Genomic DNA, 26,797 nt, shown 5'->3' with positions numbered 1-26,797 from the left:
TTTAGGTTTTCATCTTTTATTAACGTTTCTTACAAATGCAACATTTTCTAATAGAAAATTATTGTTTTCATTGCAGATATATCCTCAGTTCGATTGTTTATAGAGCTGGTATATCCTCGTGATGCTGGTGGCCGTTCACATTGTGGTAGCACTGAAAAAGAGTAAATAATTTTAGAAAATCAAACAAATTTCGTGCAAAGCTGACAAAATTTTTCTTTTGAACCTTTCTTTACATTTGTAATTATGGATTGATATATTCCAAAATTTTGTTTTAACAAGTTATTTATTACTCATGTGTAAATTTTTAGTCTCTCTCCCCTTACGCTTTGTTCTAAAAACAATGTTGTCTTACTTAACATTAAAGTTAAAAATCAAAAAATGAAAATGCGACTAAAATGACATTTATTACTTCACTCTGAGTTATCATTTTTAATCAGAGTGGCAATGAAGAGCTTTCTTCAGTTAAGCAACGTAAGCAGAAATGAGGAATTATTTCATGAAACAGAATTGAAGTATTTGAGGTTCATAATTACATCACGCTCCCATCATTTAATGCGTTAATTAATTTTTCTATACTTTCTTTACTTTTCTTTATTTAGAAGGATAAATAATACTCAGTTTATTCAGTTGGTAGCTCAGACAGCTTCAGTTTTATGACTTTCTACCTGAATCAGCGTTCTTTAAAATAAAATTAGAATGTTCTCCTGCTCGCACTGAGATATGAATGTATTTCGATGAAATACTTCTCATTTCAAAAAGCAAGTATCAATTTGTGAATCTAATAAAGACAAATTTAGTTAGAGAGCTGATTAAGAAATGAGAATTTGTTTCTTACCTCACACATTACATCAATGGCTGCATGCTGTAACTCTTCCTATAAAAAATACATACAATTAAAATAAAATAAATCTTAATTTTAATATTCGTTTTATAGATATTGATTGCTCCAAACTTTAACGCGGAGCGAATAAACTTGGGTGAAATTTACTTAGCCTAAATTTTAATCTGCACTTTCAGTTACAACAGTGAAGATCTTTAAATACGGAAAGAACTTCATAAAAAATCTAGTCTTTATGTAAATATACCATTTGGCGTCAATATTTTTAGTACTATATTAAAGTTAAATATACAAGTGAAACATAAAGTTACTAACAAGTGAAAAAACACTTAACATTCAGTTTGACCACTATGCATAAACAAGAGAAATCAATGAAAAAGTTACTAAGAATAAAAATATTTTATGCCCTTTTCTTAACTTACATCATTGCCGGCCGCTTGGAAATCGATGTGGTAGTTATGTTGACACTGAAATGAAGAAAAAATTTAGCATTAGTAAAATCTAATAATTTATCTCTTCCGTCAACACAGTGATGCCACTAAATAAATGCCATTTTATAAATAATTTACGTAAGTGCTAAATAACATCAATCGCAAAAGATGACAGATAAATGTTTTTAAGCAGAATTGCAAATTTTATCTTAAAATGCAAAAGTAGGATATTTTAGTCAGGAAAAAAAAACACTCTTTTTCAAAAAAAATCGAAGCACCAAGAAAGACTTTTGCGATCATGTCCAAATTTGGTATGCAAAAACATCTTGATCTAATATGCAAGTGATCAAAGTTTCAAGGCAAATGAACAGGAATTGCGATCATAGCGCGCATTTCTAGTGCGCAATTCGCAAAGTATAAAACCAGTAACGGGGGGGGAATTTTTTTTTTTTTTTTTTTTTTTTTTTTTTTTTTTTTTTTTGCTGCCATTGTAATTCCGTAAAGAAGCAAACTAAAGATGCCATTACAACGATGTCGAAGACCTTAAGGGCCGTTCTCACTGGGGTTTATCTGAGCTAACGAACACAACTGACGTAGCCCACCCAGCTCCAAAACCAGTTTTTTCTCATAGGGCAGCAAGTTGAAAATCTGAACTGAATCTGAAATAAACCCCAGTGGGAACGGCCCTTTAAGTCCCAATCACATTATGTTTCGGCTACGCGGGACTTGACGTCGAAAGGGACAATTCTTAGAACCCGCACAATTCCAGGAAACACTCGTAGCTAGGTTACCATTCTCACTTACTACAAAGACTTGAACGCCAAATAGTAATCGATTATCGCTCAAATTGGGATCACGTGATCCTTCAGAAGCAGAACTTTCGTCTGATTGGTTAGCTCTACCCGGGACCCGAGAAATTTTCGGTTAGGTTTAAGAGAATCCCTCGTAGCCGCAACACAGCTTCCGTAGCTAGGCGGGACTTCGCTTCAGGCACGGTTCTTTTTTCTAGGAATCCTCCCGGTTAAATCAGTGCCTCCAGAATCTCGTTTCTCAGAAAAATCCCGTCTAGCCGGAACTGTAACCAAGTGTGATAAGGGTTTTACAAACAACTAAACGACTTCGAAGGTGGTCGCATTGTAGGGTTGCGTGAAGCTGGGTGGTCATATCGAGCAATAGGGAGCCACCTGCAGCGTACAGACACTACTATGCAAGGAAGTTGGCAGCAATGGTTGCTACAAAGGAATTGCCGACGAAATGAAGGCTCTGGAACGCCAAGGATCACAAATGCCAGGCAAGATAGGATGATTGTTCGCTAGGCCTGAACATCCCCAACTGTATCATTGTCGACTATTCAACGCACTACAGCCACGCCTATATCTCCCATGGTACCGTCCACCACCTCACGGCTCTTGTCTGAAGCGGAGTTACGCTCACAGAGGCCTTTAAGACGTTTGCCTTTGACCCCACAACATCGGCGGAGTCGTCTGGAGTGATGTCGCAGCCAATCATCATGGCTGCCATCGTATAGTGTTCACCCATGAATCGCGCTTCGCTCTTGAAGCAGATGACCACCGTGTTCGTGTGTGGAGAGGACGGAGCCAGCGGTCCCAATCAGTATTTGTTTTACAAAGGCATACAGCCATAACCCCTGGTGTGATAGTCTGGGGCGCTATTTCTTATGACAGCAGATTATCTTTAGTCATCCTCCGTACATTTTTAACAGCTCAACGATATGTTGATACCATCCTGCGGCCGGTTTCATTACCCTTCATGGCACGTCATACTGGGGCCATTTCCTTACAAGATAATGCCAGGCCACATACCGCTCGCATATCTCTGGACTGTCTCCGTGCGGTTGATACTCTTCTATAGCCAGCAAGTTCACTAGACCTTTCACCAATCGAGCATGTCTGGGACATAGTAGGCTGCCAGATTCGGGCACCATAAAATATCGCAGATCTGGAGCGACAACTGATGAACGCCTGGCAGAATGTGTCACAGGATGGCATTAGGAACCTCTTGCCTCGATGAATTCAAGCATGGCAGTTAGACCAACTACTAATTTGAACATTTAATGGGTGAACAGGTACTATGACCTTGATTTTTTAATCATTTTATTATATGTGTATGAGCTAGCATATTTCAATTTCATCAAAAACAACCACTTCCTTTATGGTGCTTCGATTTTTTTTTTTTTTTTTTCTTTTTTTTTTGCAAAAGAGTGTATTTCAAGCATTGTTCTATAACTTTGATACTAACATGTCAAAATGTCCATTATCTATTTTTGCTTATGTAATTTATACATATAAGATTGTTCGAAAATTCACGAAGATATGAAACATCTGTAATATCCCATTTACTAGCGGCAGATTAAACAGACCTCGTTTCAGATAAACCAGACCTTGTTTTAAAAAAAGTTGAATTTATGCGTTGCGGAAGGACAGAAAAATTACTATCACAAAACACTGTTATGTAACGAAAAGAAAACCCACCGGCGATGGAAGCTAAAACCGCTGAACTCTGGTGGTTCGAATATAGTTCGAATACGGGAGTTTTTGCAGTGTTGTTTAGGCTTCCCAACAGCGGCCGAGCTGTGAAGTCGCTAAACACTGGTAGTTAGACAGGGGTTCGAGTCCCAGCGAAAGTGCTGATTGCATGGACGTTTTTCCCATGTGTAACGTGGCTACCAGTCAATTTTTCTTAGGAAGTCCTGCATTGAAGCATCCCTCCTCTTAGACAGAAAACCCTCTTGTGGTTTGCGATATTTAAATAAGCCAAACTTTATAAAGTTGTCTACGAAGACATCCCTTTCCTTACACAAATAGCCATTTTTCCCTTTGCCATAATTTAAATAATACAATCCAGTCCTTAACAAATGAATGGACGAAGGCCAATCGCCAACTCCTGGTGGTGACGAAATATCCTCCTAGTTCGGGAGCCACTTGAAGAGTCATTAGGCTTCTTGATGCACGAAACATGAAAAATGTGCAATGCCCTCACCGGGATTCGAATTCCGGACCTCCCGATCACGCGTCGGATGCTTCCAGTTACACTATAAAGGCATTCGGAAAGGAGTGATAAAATACCTTACAAGTTGTTTCAATCTTTTATTAAAGCATATTATTAAAGCATGTTTATCTTATTAAATCAGCGTTTCTCAAGCTGTGGCCAGCAGACCACAAGTGTCCGTAGAAGTTTGCCACTGTGATCCTTCTAGAATTGCAAAAGTATCCTGTTATTTGCAAACGAAATTAACAAGGTTTTTGGATCATTACTAGCTGATATGTAGCTAAGTACACCTGGCATGTCTATCAGTTGTGTTCTCAAAACAAGATAAACTAAGTCTGTTTACAACCTAATTCTTTGATTTTTCTCATTGCCCATGAGAAAGTAAAACAGTTTGACAGGAAACTTGGTTTTGATTATTTCTGTAAAATAGAAAAATATTTAATTATTTCTAACTTTAGAATCTTTTTAACAGATAATTATACCGAATAAATAATATATAATGTAATGACATAACTTCCCATCTCGAAACTCTCAATTTGGAACTCATTTTTCAAGTAAGCCTAACTACTTTTGACTGGTTCTTGTTTGAAAATAACAACTGCCATTGAATAAAAAAAAATTAATTAACCTGCCTAATGATACTGGACCTCAAATGAAACTCCAGGCAGAGGGTACGGTTAATTTCTGAACCTCATAATCAGTGAAAAACGGAATATTATGAACTTGTAAACTTTATCCTAAATTTTTAACAGTTAAGTTAAAGCTACTTTCCTGTACATTCTATTTTCAGCTTACAATTTCCTACCAGAATGTGCTTTTAGAATCGCGTTTAATGCAAATGAGTAAGAGCAGTAATTTAAGGCGCAGTTAGCCAGAGAGCCTCAGAGTTTCTTGACTAGGGCGCCTTTGCCTTTTGGCTACGACTCTCTAAGCTGTTACTACGCTCGGCCGTATTACAGGCTCTTTGATAGCTTCGCTAGCTCGTTCGATGTTTAGGGACCAACTACTTGGAATTTTGATAGCTTCGGCTATATCTCTTTAGTTAAGTCTTATTTCTTATTATTTTGAGTTCAAGCCCAAATGGAGGCTTTGCTGTACGCCGTTAGAAAGGGGCCAACTGTTCACTCTTATTTTGAACAATAAAGGGTAATTAACCCTTCTCAGGTTTACGTCTCTGTTCCTGAACTAAAGCGATTATTGTCTTAGCTGTTCATTAGGTTTCTCCGCATTTAATTGTTAGATAAAAGCGTGGAACCCCACAAACTATACACTGACACTTTATAATTCAATTTTCTTCTGTGTACCTGTATAAGAAAGGATTCTCATCAAACAGAGGAAAGAAATAGAACTGAGATATATGCCGATCTCAGATTTAAGCTTGTCAGCATATATCCAAACACAAAAACAGCTGTGCAAGAATCGGCAGGCTCATTCATGTCATTAATGAGAGCGCAAACAGTTACTGGATTTTCAGTTAATAAGATAATAATTATCCAAATTCAAACAGCCTTGAATTATTAAAAGCAAACATAACTTTTCTTCTATTAATTTAATTTATTAATCTCTACATATAATGAAAGAAAAGAGTCTGTCTGTGTGTTTCGTTCGCGCTGTGCGTAAGCTAATAGACCCACGGCTGTGAAATTTGGTACATAGGTGCATCTAGGCAAGAGCCAGTGCACCTCGAAGCGATTTTTTCATTCGAATTCGAATTTTTTTTAATTTTATATTTTGTGACGAAATCGCGTCATTTTGAGACATAATGGGCTATAGGAAAGCGAGATTTTACTCTACACCCTCCATTTTCACATCGTCATGAAACGTAGGCACTTAGCTATTTTACGAACTTAAAATAAATTTCGTGCTTCAATAAATCGATTCAATACCAATTTATGTAACAAAGGGAGTTTAACACCTTTCAATGGGATTTTTCAATGGGATCAAATGGATTCAAGTTTATTTTTAAAAATGTACAGTTTATTTTTCTTTGATTTTTGGACACGTTAAACTTTTATCCTTGCGACTGCTTTTACAAAAAGAATTTTGGAAAAATGATGCTATTTTGTATTTTTTTAAGTTTTTTTAAATGATGCTTCCGAGTACACTTCTTACATCTCACATCTTTAAAAATGTTATTTTGGCAACAATTTTCCTGTCTTATTGTTGTTGATAGGTTTTTGATGAAATCCCATCATTTTGAATAGTTTCATTCTTTTAGAAATATGGGTTTGGCAACAATTTTCCATCGTATTTCTTATGTCACTGTTTTTAAGAGATTGGCATATTTCATTGTCATTTTTATATATATAAAATACATTTTTTTTTTTTTTTTTTTTTTTTTTTTTTTTTTGATAAAGTTGTTCTGTAGAGTAAAATTCTGCGCGGAATTTTATGTTTTTTGATACTTTTTGCTTTCATGTTGTAAGGATCTTAAGTTTTACTAACGTTTATTTTATTTTAAATCTTTACTATCACTTCTTATTTTCTACTTCCGGCCAGAATTAAAAGCTTTAACTTATTTATGCAAATTTGTTGGCGAAGGCCAAGTACTTAAGTTGTGGCTTTTTGCCAAGCAAGAGAGAGGAAGGAGTTAGTAGAAGCAGGCCGCTTGCCTTAGCAGTTTTACTCGGTTGCTGGTTGCCTTCCAGGCCAGAGGTTTAATCCTCTTGATAATTTTAAACGTATCGTAGTGTTAACAGTTCTCTGTACTACATACGGCCTTTCTGTTAATATACGGCCAATCTTCACGTAGGCCTTTGTTTATTATTCCAAAGTTAAGTTAGAGTTTAGTTAATATTTTTATATTCTTACGTTCAGACCACAAGTGGTTGGTCTCTGTATTCCGAAGTTCGGAAATTATTGTAAAGAGTGAAAAATAAAGGGTTTCGTATACCCTTCCTGTGTATCTTGTCTACTTCCCACATTTATTGAACATAGCTTTAGTAAGCTCCCTGTTCCGAGTCAGGCCTTTGCATGTTCCCAAAGCAAGTAAGGCGGAACGCTGAACCTGATAGTGGCGCCCGACGAAGAAGAATAACCATGGCCGAGTTTCAAGAAGAACCTGTGCTGCCTGCAGGAGCGGCTCAGAATCCAGAAGTGCCAGCTGCCGCCCTGGAAGGATTTGGTTACATCGTCCAGACCATGCGCGCATCGATGAAACCAGAAGCAACATTTAATGGAAACTCACTGGTAATCAGTTTTTTGGAAAAACTAGATGACCACTTCATGCTCTATCCCGTGCATGAGTTCCAGAAAGTCACCTTAGCTACCAGCGCTTTGAGGGGCCAAGCGCTTAATTGGTTCAAATGCATAGGCAGAAGTCTCTTGGGTCAAGCGGGAAGTCCCACCTATACTTACGAAAATTTCAAGACTGCCTTAGTAAAAGCCTTCCCTGTCGTAAAGGATCGTGCGAAATTAGAAACGGAACTTTTCAGCATATATCAGCAACGAATCGAAAATCTTTCCACCTTTATTTTAAGAAAAATTCACGTCTTCAATCTCTTGTATGGAAACCGTCCGGATCCTGAGATAATTCAAGTGATTTTGCCGAGGTTACTTCCCCAAGTACAAGACTTTATTGAATTAAGGAATCCGACTACACTGGAAAGGTTATTTGAGCTAGCAATCCAGTTTGAAAGTAGAAGAACGGCGGACATTGAAAGAAGACGCCAGTATGAAAAACGAAACCAATTTGGTGCGCCAAGACCACAGCAAAGTCAAGAACACGGCTACGGAAGCAAAGCGAATCAGTGGAAAAGGAAACCCGAGAATCAAAAAACAACCGGCGAACGTCGACAGTTCAATAGTAATCCAGGAAAAAAGTCTGAAGGCCAGTGGAAAAAGAAAGAAAGCACGGAAAGGAAAAAACAAGATTTAAACTAAAACGGATTTCTGCTGACGGGAGGGTGCGGAAATCCGAAGGCCAAGAAAACCCTCTTCCTTCAAGTTAAATACAGTGATGGTGAAAAATTTGACTCTTCCAAAGATTGAAGTGTTGGTGAATAACATCCCAGCCACCGCACTCCTGGATACAGGCGCGCAGTGTTCCTGTGTGGCAGAAGATTTTTTTAGGAAGTATTTTCGTAAATATCGCATATATAATTCGGATAATACGACAGTGTTAGCTGCGCAAGGAGAAAGATGCAAGTGCATAGGTAAATTACCGCTATACGTCCGTATCAAGGACGAACAAGTTAATGTTATGTTTTTTATAGTAAAGAATCTGCAAGCACATATTATCTTAGGGATAGATTTTCTTTCAGAGGCAGAAGCAACGTTGGATTTTAACGAAGCGTCCCTTAAGCTGACGATGAAACCAGTTCGAGAAGAGAAACCAGAACCGCCAATGTTAAACCTTGACCACCTGCCTGAGGAAGCGCAACGAAAAATTCGACAAGTGGTAAGTGAATTTGCTTCGTTATTTAGTGATATTCCAGGATTTACTCAAGTTACTAACCACAGTATCGACACCGGAGATTCACTGCCAGTTCGCCACAAAGCATACCGGTATGATAAGAATAAAGAAAAAAATTATAGAATGGCACATTAGCGATATGTTACGTAAAAAGAACATAACGCCCATCTCAAGTAGTTATGCTAGCCCGGTGGTTTTATGTAAGAAAAACAATGACTATCCAGTAACACATCCAAAACCAAAAAGGTGGCGTTTCGCGATTGACTATCGTAAATTAAACTCCATGACTAAATATCCGGTATATCCGTTACCTATTATTGAAGAAATTCTAAGGAACATAACCTCTACCAAATACATGACGACTTTAGACTTAACGACTGGTTATTTTCAAATAGGGGTTAGACCGGAGGACGTGCCTAAGACTGCTTTTATAACCAAGTCTGGCACTTATGCATTCCTGCGTATGCCGTTTGGCCTTTCAGGGGCACCGGCAACATTTCAGCGATATATGGACATTGTGCTAAGGCCTGTTCTTGGAAAGTCCACATTTATCTACTTAGACGATATCATTATTACTAGTGATAATCTGGACCAACATGTACAGGATTTAAGACAGGTGTTTTCATTATTAAATGAGGCCGGTCTAAAAGTTAATGTCGAAAAGTGCACATTTACAGCCCCTGAATTAAAATACTTAGGTTACAAAATATCTCAGAAAGGAATCGAGACAGACGAATCAAAAATAATCGCTGTGCAAAAGTATCCGCCGCCAAATACGGTGAAGTAGCTCTCTTCTTTTCTAGGACTTTGTTCATATTATAGGTCCTTTATAAAAGATTTTGCAGCTATTGCTGAACCATTGTTAAAATTAAAAAGGAAAAAGGCAGGATTCTCGTGGACGGCCGAAGCCAATAGTGCTTTCGAAAAATTAAAGCAAGCATTAACGCAAGCCCCTGTGTTGAAATTTCCTGAAAAGGATGAGAATTTAGAAATTTCAGCGGTTGCTTCGGATTATGCGGTAGGAGCGGTACTTTCGCAAAATCAGCAGCCCGTGGCATTTTTTAGTCGAACTTTAAATCAAACACAAAGAAATTATTCCGCGACCGAGAGAGAGGCACTTGCAGTTCTGTTAGCAGTGCAAAAGTTCCGAGTCTATTTTGGAAGGGCGCCAATAACAGTGTATTCTGATCATGCGGCGGTAACTAGATTGTACTCAGGGAAAAACTTATCCCCAAGGTTAATAAGATGGGCACTCAAGCTACAAGAATATAATCTGGTAATCAAGCACACCCCCGGAAAGGAAAATATCGTAGCAGATGCCCTATTCAGAATAAAAATAGATGAAGAAGGTAATACTGTAAAGGTGGCAATGCTCACAGCATGTACAATAAATTCCCGAGAAACTGTAATAACCGAACTGGGTAAGGATCCTGAATTTAGAAACATTTATGAAAATTTAAAGGATCCTGAAAATTTTAGCCACCAAGATATTGTGGCGATAAGAAATAGGGCGGCCCATTACGAACTAATAGATGGTCTATTAATTTATACAAAAACTACGAATTCCAACAACGAATTTCGACCTGTTATCCCAGCTAGTCTTAGATTAAATATCCTGTAGGAGCTCCATGACAGCCCTTTAGCTTCTCATGCTGGTATTCGAAAACCTATCCAACGCGTACGCGAGGCAGTCTATTTTCCTGAACTGCAAAAGTTAACAAGGGCGTATGTCCAGTCCTGCCCAACATGTCAAGCAGTTAATTATATTAATTTCCGCCCGGCCGGGTTTCTAAATAGTATTAAATCCGATTTTCCAAATGAAATAATTGGCATCGATTTATTGGGCCCTTTCCCAAAAAGTCAGTTAAATAAAAGTCGGTATCTCCTTGTTATGGTTGATCATTTTAGTAAGTGGACCGAAATTGTTCCCTTAAAACGAGCCTCCGCGAAATTAGTTACTGATTCTATTTTAAATAAATATATTTTAAAATACGGGGATATATCTAAAAGTTATATCGGATAATGGTCCTCAATTTGTAAGTAATATATTTGAAGACATGTGCCAAAAACTGGGCATACGTCATTTAAAAATGGTCCCGTATCGGCCGCAATCAAATGTAGCGGAACGGGTCAATAGAAATATAGTGAAAATTATCCGTAGTTATGTTAAAAAGTTTCATAAAAGCTGGAATAACTATGTCAATGAATTAGCTTTCGCCCTTAGGATCGCAAAACATGATAGAACGGGCAAAACTCCTGCTGAGTTATTTTTAGGCAGAAAGATTATAACGCCGTTAGATAAATTATTTTATGTTCAACAAAAAGCCCCAGAATTTAAAATGGGTGATATAGAAAAATTAATTAAAGAAGCAAAAAAGAACACTGAAGTAGCACAGAGAAAACAGAAACTTTATTACGATATGAAACGACGGGGAGTAACTTATAAAGTAGGAGATGAAGTATTAAAAATTAAGCATTCACTTTCTTCAGCACCAGAAGATAAAACCGTCAAATTTTTTCCACGATTTGAAGGACCGTATGTCATAGAAAAAATAACTCAGGCTGTAGTGGTGTTAAAAGCCAGGAATGGTGAAACATGCTCCGCAAACATTGACCAGATAAAACCATACTATGACCGTAATAAAATGCAAATATTTAAAGATTTTTTGCAGGATCCGGCACGGCAGGCACAAGCTCCAGAGGTGGAACAACGACAAGCACAAGGGCAAGCCATTAGGAGGCAGGAGCAATTGAAAAGAAAGTTTCCCCGTTGGAAAATTGAAGGTAACAAGAAAAAGAAGCCGTTCCACCGACCAGAAAAGAGAGCGCACGACCACCCCCAGAATGAAAAAGGGAGAAGTACGACGAATGCAAAGAGAGCCAGGAGAAATAACGGCAACTATAACCCGGCTCCCAAACGGAAGATCTACTCATCGGACAGGACTCTACGTAGCAAATGTCGACGATTTGTTGAAGGAACACCAGCGGCGGAGGGGAAGATACAAGGAAAATTTGAACGGCCAGCAACGAGATCCAAGCAGGAACGAGAGAGAAGTGTCCCCGTTCCGCCAAGACCAGCTGCCATCAAACGCCCAAGACCACAGGCAGAGGCGAAAAACAAGGTCTTCAAGCGTGACCGAACTGGAAGGAAAAGAAAGCTCATAGAGGAAGGAACTGAAGGGCGAGCCCGCACAAGAAGGAAGATAAATCAAACGCGAATCTTCGCTACCTTCCAGGACTGGGCAGAAAAAAGAATGTCCGAATATCACAAAGATAAGTAAAACTTTATGTTACTTTGCAAACTTAAGTTAATCTTTCATTCTTACTGCAAGTGGCAGATTTCAAGACGTTTTACCTTATGTGAGGTCTACCTTTATCGCCAAAAAGGCGAGAAATGAGTTGTTACCTATTTTGGTATTATGTTTTTCAATTACTCGCGAGTAAAACTAAAAATTAATGTATAATAGGATTGTGTAAATACTTGAATATTGTAAAAGTTATTGTATAAATTTTATTTAAAACATTCTAGCAAGAAAGAAGTTTTAGTCTGAAAGACTTTTGAAATGTAGTATTTCAATGTAGAAGAATTGGCACTTGCTTGGAAAAGAATAGAAGTTAACAATGTACTACTAATGTATGTTTTAAAATGCGTAAAATTAACGGCATGTTAATATGTTCTTATATACAATGTGAACTGTTATTTTAAGCATTAAGAAATACTGTGATATGTTAAAAGTGAAAGTAATGCCAGAAAATTTTAACTTATTTGTGTGACTGTAAAAAGAGAAAATTATTGTGAATATGTGTTAAAGGTTGAATGAATGTAGTTAGGCTCTCTGACGCTACACTTCAGAGTTAGCCACTTTCAGAATAGTACCTCAGGGTTTAGAGATGAAGATAAGGTGTGTTATGAGGTCTTGTAATGTTGAATTTTAACACGTTAGTGTTTTGATTGCAGGCGGTAGTGTTGAACACTTGTACATAAACACATTCGTGTTTGGTGTTTTCTTTTACAACACATGTCAGAGAGCACGGGGAGAGATAATTAAATAAAGTCATGAATGAAATAAGAATATTAGGAGAAATATAAATATTCATGTTACTTGCCATTTAATTGTGTAACATTTCATTAAACTAGTTTTCCTTCCAGATCTCTGGAAGGAACCAGATTTCAACTAGAAACTCCTGTTTAGATGCAGTACAGATGAAAAGTAATTGTCCATGGAATTGATAATGTAAAAACAAATTTTTTTTAATTTCTAGTTTCTAGTGAGAAATGTTTGTAAAAGATTGGCCTCGCGTTAGATTCTAGAGCTAAAAGTTTTCAACAAGGTCGTTTTAGACCTCAGTTTCAAACTAATTAACTCTGGCGGGAAGTATTTAAGGATCTTAAGTTTTACTAACGCTTATTTTATTTTAAATCTTTACTATCACTTCTTATTTTCTACTTCCGGCCAGAATTATAAGCGTGAAGGTTTTTATGCAAAGTTTGTCTGGCGAACGCCAAGTACTTAAGTTGTGGCTTTTTGCCAAGCAAGAGAGAGGAAGGTGGTGGTGGTGTGGTGTATTTAATTATGGCAAAGCACACTAGGGCTATCTGCCTAAGAGGAGGGATGCCTTTCGTGGAGGACTTTCTAAGGGAAACTGGCTCGTATACACGTTACACATGGGGAAAACCACGAAAACACCCATGCAGCCAGCCCGTTCGCAGGATTCGAACCTCGGACCGATCTACCAGTGTTCAGCGACTTTACCGCTCGGCCGCTGGTGGGCCAGAGAGAGGAAGGAGTTAGTAGAAGCAGGCCGCTTGCCTTAGCAGTTTTACTCGGTTGCTGGTTGCCTTCCAGGCCAGAGGTTTAATCCTCTTGATAATTTTAAACGTATCGTAGTGTTAACAGATCTCTGTACTACATACGGCCTTTCTGTTAATATACGGCCAATCTTCACGTAGGCCCTTGTTTATTATTCCAAAGTTAAGTTAGAGTTTAGTTAATATTTTTATATTCTTACGTTCAGACCACAAGTGGTTGGTCTCTGTATTCCGAAGTCCGGAAATCATCGTAAAGAGTGAAAAATAAAGGGTTTCGTATACCCTTCCTGTGTATCTTGTCTACTTCCCACATTTATTGAACATAGCTTTAGTAAGCTCCCTGTTCCGAGTCAGGTTATTGAATGTTCCCAAAGCAAGTAAGGCGGAACGCTGAACCTGATAATGTTATTTTTTGCTTATTTCACTGTTTCTAAGATATTGAAAAGTTTTGCATGATTTTTTTTCTTCAACGGAAAGTTGGTTAATTTTTTTTAGGATAATTAATATTTGTATTAAAGGATATAGCTTATTTCATTGTAATTTTTTTCTCTTGAAAATATTAGATAAAATATCATTAATTATACTTTTCTTTTCAGAATTTTTTGTTTTTTGTATTCTTTTATATTATTTATTGCTCATTTCACTGTTTTTAAGATACTGAAAAGTTTTGAGTGATTTTTTTAGAAAACAAAGTTCTTAACCTCCTTTATACCATTTGAGTTCTTAAGATTTTGCAAAGAGAAGTTGGTTAGTTTATTTATTAGGATAATTAATATTTGTATTAAGGGATATTGCTTATTTCATTGTAATTTTGTTATACGTAATAACTTTTTTTATGAAGTTCTTCTGCAGAGTAAAATTCTACGCAGTTTTTAAATTTAACGTTTGGTGTTTGCTTCAGCCATTTTTCCGGTACATTTAAAAGCCAGACTAAGGCGCTGCTAGTGCCAATATAAAAGTGAATGAATTTTTTAATTAGCTGTATTTTAGAAATAAGTGTATAACGTCTAGTACTCTTTGGTAACATAAACTGTACGAAACGTCTTAAGCTTTAGAAGTGAATTATCACTATGTCTTGTAAATCACCACAGCGACAGGGAAAAGGTATAAAGGCATTTTTATTTAACGCAAATAAAAATTAACAGAAGGCAACTCTCGAGCTTACAGAAGCCAGAATTTATGGCTTAAATCAAAGATAATGAATTAATTAAGTAAATTAGCCTAACGGATGCACAAATACAGTAACCTCGCAAGTTGACCTAAAGTCAGCGTGACAAGCTTAATGACGAGAATAACGCAAAGTCGCAAAATACTAATCCCTAGAAAATCAAATTAGCAGCATAACCTTCAGCAGGCAGAACTCGTTCTGATTCCAACCTCTAAAACCTTTCTTTAAATACTGATTCGTTTCTGCCTCATTTAAATACACGCGAGCTACAAGTTTACATTCTGGCAAGAAAATAGGAAACGGGGTTGACAGGATGGCAGTTTAACATAAAATAGCTGATTAATAGACTAAACGAGACTTTGCATGTGAACTAGTAAAGCTTCAGCAATTCCCGCTGAGCTACCCTCATCTATACTGATGGGAGTCTCGCTCCGGTAGTGGTGTTGTCATTAAATGCACAAATGGAAATATTGTTAAAATAAAGAAAAGAAATTCTGACTTCAGTTCGGTTTTTAAGAGTGAGCTTATAGCCATGGAAGAGGGACTAAATGCTGTCTTGTACTTTACAGATCTTAAGGCAGTATGGATTTTATCTGACAGTTGTAGCGCTATCAAATATCTTTCAAACTGGCAAAGAGTTGGTGATAGGGCCGGGGCCGCAATTCTTAGCCAACTTAGGCAGGTTTCGTCACTCTGTGAAGTGCATCTTCAGTGGATTCCTTCCCATGTTGATATATGGGGGAATAAAATGGCAGACATTCTGGCGAAGGAGGCTTCTGAAGAACCTTTGCCAATTATCAATTCACTGACATATCTTGAACTGCATTCCATTAGAAGACATGCTGACAGGCAAATTTGGCTCGTTCCCCCGAGTCATCCCTGGTATCAAGCTGATTGTCCTGGAAGATCCCTTACTATGCATTGCGTGTTCAGACAACACTTTCCCCATTCTTCAGTGGGCACCTGAGGGGACTTACTTTTGAGAGTGGTATCAAGATACACCCAATTTGTTCTAAGTATCACAATGCACCCGCATCACCGGCACATATCCTTGAGTGCCTGGAGTTGTCTCTTGTGGACCTTTACAGGTCTCCTAGGCTTTTTTTCGATTTTTTAAAGGTGAATGGACTCGTGGACCTCGTCTAGTATATTCCTAGGCATGGAGATTAGTAACAACAACAACACTAGTAAAAGCATATGCTAAAATATTGCTTTCGATGGGGAGATAATATAGAAAGTGATCGGCAAAACATTTTAATTTATGAACGTGGTCCCTACTTAAAAAAGTTTCAGAAACGCTCTCTTAAAAGATTTTAGTTGTACTATTTTGCCTTGCTGGTAAGGGGTATAAGATTATCGTTCAAATTGCCAATGTGTAAATACGCTTTTTCCTCTTTAAATCCAATATAGAATCATCACTTAAAACGTGTCTGAGTTAAAAATTACATTGCTGGCCTTCCTTCTGACTTGATTCAGATATCGACCAAGTGAAACTTCTGTAATACCTAAACAGCTCGCATTGCGAACTCTGGAAACGTCTGTTACATGGGAAAGTTCCCCTACACATGGCTTCTGTTCTATGATTCTTTTTGATATGAAGAAACTTCGATTTCAATGCGCTTATATTAATTTTCCAGCTTTAACTCCAGGTTTCATTCCTGTGGATTTTTCCTGCAGAATCTTTTGTGACATGACTGATTCTTTGGGATTTGAGTACAAGAACTGAATCATCAGAATAACAAACAAATATACATTCGGTACCCTCACTGAAATTATACATTGTTTTTGCATTTAATTTCGAAAATAAATTAACTTACGCAATGGTGGCAATGTTTCATATCACTACCACACATTCGAGGATCACATCTTTCCTTCATGATGCCGCTGTCATCCGGTCCTTCGGCAGCTAGAGCAACTGGATAAAAAGAGCAGAAAGTAACTTATACTAAAAGAGATAAATATACATAAAGGTTTAAAAAATGTTCTGCAAATCATAAAAAGTTTTAAAATTACTACGCATTTTCAATACGCAGCCTATTGCTAAAATAACAGATAATAAGCAATAGGAATCAGAGCAACAGGAGTAAATTTGAAGAACTGGTAGTTTACCGAGGTTATGCAGAATTTTCTTCCTCAACTGTGGGAGCGAAAATGACAAAATGAAACATGTGCCTGCGGGAGAGTAACAAAGAAATTTCGAAACTATTCTATATAAATTACAGATAACGAAGCTACTAATACCTTGTATTGAATAAAAGGTGTAGAGTCATTAGGTTTTTTTTATGCTGAGAGACGTGAAAAATATACAATGCCCTCGCCGAAACTCGAGTTGTGGACCTCTCGAATATGCATCGAGATGCTTCCAGTTACACCTCGAAGGCATGCGGAAAGAAGGAAGAAGATATCTTATGTGCTCCATGGGTGCCCCTTTAAGATCATAAGATCACTTCGTGATCAGGTGGGTGGGGAGCACTCCAGCAATCTTATCTTACGTACTCCCCCTTTCAAAGGGATACTGAGGATGAGGGGACACAATCATCAAATCCTGCTGGTGACGAAACATTGTCCACCATCTTCTTATTTCGGACCTCATTTGTATACATTGAGATTTTTGAAGCAGGAAACTTGAAAAATAAGCAATGCCCTCACGGAGACTCGAACCTTTTGAACCAGCGTCGAATATGCTTCTAATTACACCACGAAGGCATGTGGAACAAAGGGGAAAATACCTTAAAAAGATAAAAGAAAAGCAAGGAAAAAAGTAAGTTTTCGAAAAGTCAGCAGTAAATAGTAATCAGAATTAGAGTTATTGGTCAGAATTGAAATACTTTATTAAATGTGAAATGTCTCCAACGATAAAGTTGCCCGTGTATTAAATAAGTTTAAATTTCGCATCCTCTCCCTCTTCTTACTAGCAAAATTCGCAATTCAACACTTAAAAACCCATTCCAGATATGAATTTTGTTGCCATTTGTTGAATTTTAGCAGTGTGCGTTTACAATATACTTTAATATACTTCGTTCAAACAATGAGAAGCTCCAAATTTTGTATAAAAGAGCATGAGATTTATAATCGGAAAAGAAATTAATAAATTCTTTTCTTTCATTACAGTTGATTAAAAGAATAGATCCTTCACAGTCGAAATTACTCGGAAAGCATCTTCCGATGAAGTAAGATAAGATTGCTGGAGATTGCTGGCGTTTTATTAACCATAAACTTTCTTTCAGTTCTGGTTAATGATCTCAGCTCTAATCTTTCTTTAGCGTCAGCTTTTAAGGAATTGCTTGTTAACTGCATTTCATTCACCTTTCAGGTTGTAGAGACATTAGGGGACCTCTGAAATACCGGCCCAGCGTGCAGAACCACTACACCATGAAGGCATGCTAGAAAGGTGGGAGAAATACCTTACAAGGTAGCTGACACCACTATAGGTTTGTTTTACTAAACTTTACCTAGAATATATCGAAATTTTTCCTGTTATTCTCCCATACACCCATTTCATATTCGTCATTTACATTCCCATATCTGAGGAGGAATGATCTGTTTAAGCTTCAAAAATAGGACAATGCAAATTTATTCATGTTACATCGATTCGTGTTGCTTTAGCATTTGTTCTTCGGTGAATTCTATTATTATATGCAGAGCATAATATTTCCATTTTCAAAGAAGAATTCATTAAAGCATACAGAGTGTTGTAATTATTTATGACATTTTATAGTAATACAACTCAGTTCTATAACATCTAAATAACCACAATATTTCCCGACTTATCGTATACACTGGCTACACAACTAGTCAGAAGGAATTTCACAGATTATTTCAGAGGTTACAAACTTTATTTAAAAAGTGAAACTTTTATGAGCAGATAATTGTTTAATATGATGCTATAAAAACAAAATAGGTCGGGAAAAAATAGGATCGTCAAGCAACTGGTCCAATAAATTAAGTTAATCTGATGTCGACACTAAATGACTTCATTGTACGCATGTTAAATTATGCACATGTTTTTTGCTGCAGGTCATTTAAAACATATTTCCTCGAATTATTTTTACTTAATTAACCGATCCCTCGAAGTTAGTTGAAATGACATCAAAAATTGCAAATTTTGAAATTAAGTATCTCAGTCAATTTTCGTCATGCGGTAGTCAAGGCTTATAATTTTATTTTGTCATAAAGAGTATAAAATTTTCCCAGACGTAAGTATAGGAATCGTGAGAAGAAGGAAAAGTTAGATTTCGTTATTTGTCCCGAATTGCTATTTTTTTTAGCTTTACATACATATATTTACATTATATCTTGTGTTTTTCACTTCTACTTTTGTGGTTAATTTTAATTTTAAAGCTTACATTATCGTTCTGATTACTTTAATATTCTCTCACTAAAAGTTTAAATTCATTTTTTTTAACTTTTAAATTTTTAGCAACTGTATTTTTTACCCTACGCCTTTTCCTCAGATAGGATAATCAGGATTTCTTTTACCCAATCTACTCTAACTATATATATATGTAATAATAAAATTCCATAGTCAAGAATACACTTAAATTTCTAACTGCATGTTCTTTTCATTTTTAATGGCGACGTTCTCTTATTTGAAAGTACGTGGAATTAAATCCACAGCCCCGTAGTCAAGTTGTTTTTCCCGCCTTTTCTACACGTACAGTTTTAGAATGTTCTGGAAATATTTCAAGCGAACTGGATTGGCTGACGAGGCTGACGTCATTTCTCGGAAGCTCCGCCTTTCCAGAGGTTATAAAAAGACTCGCAAAAGGAATATCGGGGCTTTTTTCTTAAATGCCACGATGCAGTAAACTTCATACAAAAAGTTATTAGTAATTCTTTTTATTTACTCAGGATATCTGATTTTTGTAACTGATATTTCTCCTGAATAATAATAAATGGATCCTGTTTTTTAAACTTATCGTCTGATTATTTAAGCTACGACTACATTTATGATTCTTCAACAATCTATTTATTCCTGACAAAAGCTGGTACATCACATATATCTATACACTTTAGTACTGCTGATTTCAATAGAAAAAAGAGGTGCACAACTAGGCGTTTTAGCAGTCCCATATACAAAATATCAATGTTCTACAGATAATCGTTTTGAGTTATGCGAGATACATATGTACATTACGTACAGACGTCACAAAAAAGTCCATTTTAAATTCGTTTTGGATTAAAGACTACTTTATTCTGTCCGTAAGTACAGACGTCAAAGAAAAAAATAGCCAAAATAGACTCGGGAAAGGTCATAACGGATATTTCCTTTGAAGTCTGAAATCCAAACTTTTTCGCAATTACAGTCTTTTTTTTACTTCTTACAAAGAAGTAAAAATCGTCATAGATCCGAAATAAACTATTGCAGTATTAGGAAACATGTGAATTATTTACTCGCTTTACATTCCCTTGATGGATTGTATAATATCCATAAATTCACTAACAAAATCTATAGAGTTATCGTAAAGATTTTACTTTAAATGCATTGCAGAAATTATAAGATGACTTGCGGAAATTATAAGATGTTTTGCAGAAATTTGAAGAACCTAATAAGAAAATGCATATTATTTTATCATTTTCAATGCATGTTACATAATAATAAATTTTTAATGTGGGTTATATAATAACGCGATATTCCCCATCTATATTATACATGGGACACCGGAATTGCCGAATGCCCAGTTAGAGAAACGTAATTAACGTAGAAATTTACTACCTTTATCTAAAATTGAAAACATTTGTCAAAAGAATACTTCGAAAATGAAATAAAGGAGGATTATTAAAAATACTGATATGTCGTTCACAAACTCAGAATGCAAACAATAAACTAATAATCGGACTTAGACTATAAATTATTATATCTAAAGTGATAAGACCTATCCTTTTATCTTTTCTACCTTTAAAGAAAGAGATAATATTATCTTTAAGATCAAACAAAAAACATTTTTTATAAAGAAAAACAGAATTTTGATAACGAAAATAAATATTTTGCAAATGTCACTGTAACAAATTTGCAGATTTTCTGACTGAATTTAAACAAACCTTACTCTAGTGAATAAATGTTTGTGTTAATAACATATTTTCTGCTCATATATCATTATTTTAAAACTTCAGCTGGAAAAACCTGTGCTAAACTATTCCTGTGCTATTTTTAAAAATTATTTATAACTGTTAACAAATTTTCTGCACAAGTTTTCTTCGGGTAAAATGCTTAATAGAATTCGTTCTAAAATTTTGTTGCAACATTTATAATAAAACATTACTTTGATAAATTTTCTAGGATAAGATAATAAAACGAGGCATTGCATTTGAAATGTATTGACGGAAGGGAAGTTATAGTTAGAAGGAAACAAACTAACAATGAATTTAGGCAAAATAGACTTCATAATTTTATCTAAAAGTTGCCTGTAGGGAGAATAATTTTGCTCCTTGAAGAAGAATGACCTATTGAGGTTGTATAGGTTGTAAGGATTATGTTAATTTTATTAACAGTTAAATTTTAAGTTCCTTTCCTGTCAAATTCTTAACTTCAACTTACTACTTCCGGCCAGAACGTAGTTTTGGAATCTTGCTGAATATTTAATGAGGAGGAGCGGTATTTAAACCCCGAAGTTACTTACGAAGGCAGAGAGAATCAGAGTTTCTGATTTACGCGCGTCTGCCTTTTTGGCCACTCTCTCTCTCTCAAAGCTGTTATTACGCTCGGCCGTACTCAGACCCTTGCTAAGCTTCGTAGTCAAATAAGTTAAGGGGCCGACTCAAATTGAACCTTGATAGCTTCGGCTATACTTCTTTAGTTAATCTTAGTTTCAGTTTAATTCTTAGTCTTATAAGTTCAAGTCCAAGTGCGGGCTTTGCTTATACACTCCCAGGCTGAGTTTTGTTAAATCTTATTGGAATAATAAAGGGTCAGTTACCCTTCTATCTTGTTGTTTCTTGTCACCGAACTAAAGCTATTATTCGCTTATCAAGTCTTAGATTCTTCACTTCCAACATTAACTTAGAATTCCAAAGTGAGGAACTCTACAAGGTTATTTTAAATTTATGGAATATGAAATGTGAAAAGTCAACTGCTCCATCGCCAGGATTCGAACCTCAACTTTTCCACTTGCCAGAAAGATATGCTAACACTTATATAGTAAGGAACACATGGAGACATGCGATAATTCCAGCAAGATTACTCGAGATACATGGTACTGTAGATAAAACTAATTTCAAACTACCAATGAAATTACTTTTTGCTAATTTAAATATACTTTAGACAAAACAAAACAAAATCTGAAAGCCTTCAGATTTTATATTACGCCCAAAGGGGCGTTTTTTAACGTTTTGTGGGTTACCTTTATTTGTTAAGTATCATGCTCATCGCACTTAAACCATAAAATTCAATTCAACAACAATATCGCAAAATAATTTGAAAAGCACATATCTTTAGAATTTCCGATACACAGTCACGCACGGTGGAGATGAATTTTTAGTCCAAAGGGACTTTGTACCTGAAGCACTATTGTTTTCGTTTTGCGATTTAGCGTTGAATCACTATAAATGTCCGTTTCACTTTTCAAACTGTTGCCACCAAATGTCCTGCATTATCTTTGAAGAAATTAAATAATGAAAAATCTGCATAAATGTATGTATATTTCTCGCATTGTGTTAAAACAACGGTACATAGAGCCATCGAATTTTCAATGAGGTAATCCTCCTACGAATATGGGCATGCGGAAAACCAAATTTCAAATTTGGAATTTGTTTTATTATCGATTTCCTATTTTGTAAAACTTTAACGAATTTTTGATTAAAAAACTCGAGGATTTCAAAGCGAGCAATGGCAACGTTGTACAGGAAAAAAAATTTTATCTCCAGCGCGTGAGTCTCTGTATAGGAAATTCTAAAGGCAGGAAATCTGTTTTGCGATATTGCTGTTGAACTGAATTTTATGGTTTAAATGCGAAGAACGTGATATTTAATAAATAAATGTAACACACAAAATGCTTAAAAAACGCCCCTTTGGACGTAATTTAAAATCTGAAGCATTTCATATTTAAAAATTTTTTTCCTTGTGATTTCTTGAGTTTCTTAATCAAAAACTCATAAATGTTTTACAAAATATGTAATAGATAAAAAAAAACAAATTTAAAATTTGGACTTCCGGATGCCCAAGAGGAGACGTATTCTTGGGTATCTAAACGTTGTACTATTAAAATTTGATGGCTCTAGGTACCGTTGTTTTATAACAATGCGAGAAACATACATACATTTATGGAGATACGTCATTATTTAATTTCTTTAAATATAACACAGGGAAATTGGTTGAAACAATTTGAAAAGGGCTAAAAACCTCTGATGGAACATTATTGTAGCTACATTGTAGCTTTATTTCTGACGTTTCACTGTAATACAGGTCACCTCTAGAGCATCTAAGATAACCATCCTCCTTTCACGGCTCATCGTGTAAAATTGGCTACCCAACTCGTTAAAATTATTCCATACCTGCTAGGAATGTTACAGATTATGAAAACAACGGCTTTGCTATAAATCATTCTTCGCTGAATAAGATGGACAACATTGTTTAAAGAATTCATATTTTTGCGAAATCTAATAAATAAATAAAATAAAAACTGCTTAGTATTAAATATATATTACAATGCAATACCCATTTTGTTTGCAACTAAGATAATACGGTTTGAGGCAGTTGTGTGGATCGTTTTACAGATCCTTACAACAGATTTGCATTTTTTAGTTCTGCAGCAAAATTGCCTTTTTCGGTCATTGCAATAGATAAGAAATCTATTCCAAGCTTCATCACTGTGCAAGTTGAGTAAACTTACCTTCTGCTGCAACCACCAAAAGAGCAAAGAACAGGATAACGCAAATTTTGTGCATCTTGATGAGTATACGGAACTGACCGTTATGGCAGAGTTTAAATCCTTTTAGAACATGTGCAGCTTAAGGTGAAGACTCAAGCTGTAATCCATCGAATACAATGGTACACCCACTGAGAATTTCGATTACAGAAAAATGGCGCTTTGTTTGCGTGTCAGAGGAAGAGTGATAGGAAAAAAAAGGTGTTTGCACCTGCAATTTCGTTTCCAAATAAGAGTCTGTCAATTATTATTCCCCAATGAAAAATAACATCTGTTTCAGTATTTTTCAAATAAAAGTAAGAGTAATATTTGATTTTGCATTTGAAGAACTTTGGTGGTAATCTTTCTTGCCAAAGTGCTTTGAAGAAATATTAGTGAACTGCTTATTTTGCATAATAGAAAAACCGGCCCTGCTATCGTGAAATTAAATTTGTTTTACTGTAATTATTCGCGTAATAAGAATTTGTGTTAAATTAAGAGATTTAATGCATTAAGAGATTTAATGCAAGTCAGTTTGCACTTAACATAGAAGTATTTTCGCTGTCAAATAACGATTCAGTTGTTCGTTGAATGCTGTCTACAGCAGGCTAGAAAATTATTGCATTAAATTTCCTCTGAGGCAATTGAATTTGGCAATATTATAAAGAATTTATATCTAGAATTCTGAAATTTAATAGAGGTACATTAAGTCAGAGTTTAATAAAATGGTGGCCATATAATCCACCAAATCGTAAAGTTCAATCGTGCTGGCAGTAATGAAGACCTTCTTTAAAAAGCATTATTAAATGCATTAGATCTAAAATATGCGACGAAGAACATTCTTTTTGTTTCTTTTCTCAGGTATGACAATAGGCAGTCTATATAATAAAACATTATACAGTAGATGACCAACAATAAATGTTCTTTAACTTAATATGTCTCACAAACACTAATCAATCAACAAATGGACTGTATTCCTTCACTTTTATTTCATTACACTAATTATAAATAAAATGTCAGCGATGCGAAATAATTGATACAAAATAAGCGAGCCATTCTACATGGCTGTCACAAACACAATTCTATCAATCAATTATCTTGTTGCCACACATAAAGTTCAAAACTAAAGGAAGAAAAAACAAAAGAAATTTACGCTGTTTGCAACAATAAAATGAAGCAAACGATACTCACATAAACAGTAGATAATTTTATATTTTTGAGATATAGGCTTGAATTTGATAATTGAAAAAGATGGAAGGAAAAGTGTCATAAACACACAATAGGGAGCAGGGAACAGTTGTTAAAGGTCTTAATTCAAAACCTTTTAGGGTTTGAAATGTGTAGATTAGGAATAAAAAACGAAGAATTTTTCTCCGTAAAATTATAAGAAGTGACACAATGGGTATAAAACTCTTTCAAAGACAACCATACTAAGAATACAAATGTACCTGATGAAAATGCATTTGCTAAGCCATGGCTACTTCGGTTATAGTTTACAACGAAACAAAATTATTGCAACTGTTAAAAGAAATGCTCGTTTACAAAGGAGCTTCCCACGTTTTCATTTTTTGGAATTTCTTAGTGTATTGATACTAAACTAACGTTACGAGCAAATTCATTTAATGTAAGTAACGTCTATTTGTGGCATGACAGTATGTTTTAGAAATATAACAAGATGTCCTTACTCTATTAAGAACACAGGATTTTGCACATTTAGATACTGAACATTTTTCTTACTATTAATACCTCTACAAATACTTTCAATTATTACCTATGTATTAAGCCTCAAAAATACCTATAATTATAGCCTCTGCATTGAGCAATAAGGTAATAACTGTAAGAAAGACAATAACTAGTATTAAAGTAATGTAATTTCAACGAAGAACTTAGGGTAATAATAGAACATTGTAAGTATTGTACTAAGCACTAAGGATGTTATGCATTAAAATAATTACAGCTTACTAAATTTTCAATAACATTCATATTGTGAATGTTATTGAACAAAGTGAAATTATATAACAAAGTGAAATTTTTTCATAAAATGCTCAACAAAATAGCCTAGCAGTAAAGAAAAATTACATTTGAGAAATTTTGATTCATAACTCAAGTGAATGAAATTTTTCATTTAAAATAATTACAGTTTGATTAAGTATGAGGATAATAAGCTAACTAGCACAATCTATTAAAAGAAGCTCTGACAAAGGTACACTGACTACCAATAAGTATTTGGACACCCATGCGAATGACGATATCTGCGGTCCTAAGGTATGTCACGGACTCCGCCGGTATATATCGTGTAGGAAACAGCATCGGCTTTAGTCGCATGCAAGATGCCTCGCAGTTCGGAGCTCTCTGATTTCGAGAAAGGTATAATTATCGGGTATCACAAATGTGGCCGATCCTTAAGGGACATATCTAGTCGTCTGAAGTACCCAAAATCGACAGTGGCCTATGTGATTAAGAAGTGGAAGGTGAGCGGTGATTGTCGGAATGTGGTAGAAGTCGGTAGACCAACGAAACTGGGAGATAGAGGCCGACGAGTGCTGTCTAGAGAAATTCGGAAGAACCACACCCAACCGATGGCCCTCATCCGCGAGGAGTTTCAACAGGCATCCGGGAGTATTGTTTCAATGAATACCATTCGTAAGGAAGCACATCTGCTTGGTTTTCATGGTCGTGCTGCTGCCCATAAGCCTTTGATCACAAAGTCCAACCGCGCTGCTCGGTTAATGTGGTGCAAAGCACATCGAAATTGGACCGTAGATCAGTGGAAACGGGTTCTTTGGAGTGACGAATCAAAGTTCACCCTTTACTGTTCGGATGGCAGGGTCTGGGTCTGGCGTCTACCTGGAGAACGTCTCCTGCCAGAATGCATTGTGCCAACAGTCAAGTTCGGCGGAGGTGGAATTATGATCTGGGGGTGTTTCTCCTGGTATGGGATGGGACCCTTGGTCCCCATTCATGGTAAGCTCAACTCCGATGCCTACTGCACTATTTTGGATGACAATGTGCTTCCTACATTGTGGCAGTTTTACGGGTTGGACCCCTGTTACTTTCAGGACGAAAATGCCAATTGTCATGTTTGGACGTTAACCAAGGCTTGGTATGGTGCCAATGGAGTTCATCGAATGGACTGGCCTGCCCAGAGTCCAGACCTTAACCCTATCGGGAACCTCTGGGACGAGTTGCATCGCCGAGTTCAGGGGTGCACTACCCGTGCAAAATCGGTGAAGGAACTTCTATGTCTTCTCCAAGCCGAGTGGAAGAAAATACCACTAGCTGTC

The 26,797-nt window shown here is 36.1% G+C and overlaps 1 long non-coding RNA gene across 1 annotated transcript; it reads right to left on the bottom strand.

Annotated features, from left to right (window-relative positions):
• On the bottom strand, positions 1 to 23,648 carry LOC146997080 (uncharacterized). Its single transcript, XR_015041102.1, has 5 exons — positions 23,499 to 23,648; positions 16,488 to 16,585; positions 1,261 to 1,305; positions 836 to 874; positions 1 to 151 (listed from the first exon to the last, which is right to left on the bottom strand). It is a non-coding gene; the product is annotated as an uncharacterized LOC146997080 (long non-coding RNA).
• Positions 23,649 to 26,797: the final 3,149 nt, after the last annotated feature.

Source organism: Stegodyphus dumicola, chromosome 5, assembly GCF_044657685.1.
Source record: "Stegodyphus dumicola isolate Sdum_Otavi_A_Nest chromosome 5, ASM4465768v1".
Classification (NCBI taxonomy): domain Eukaryota; kingdom Metazoa; phylum Arthropoda; class Arachnida; order Araneae; family Eresidae; genus Stegodyphus; species Stegodyphus dumicola.
This window is presented reverse-complemented; position numbering and strand designations above follow the sequence as displayed.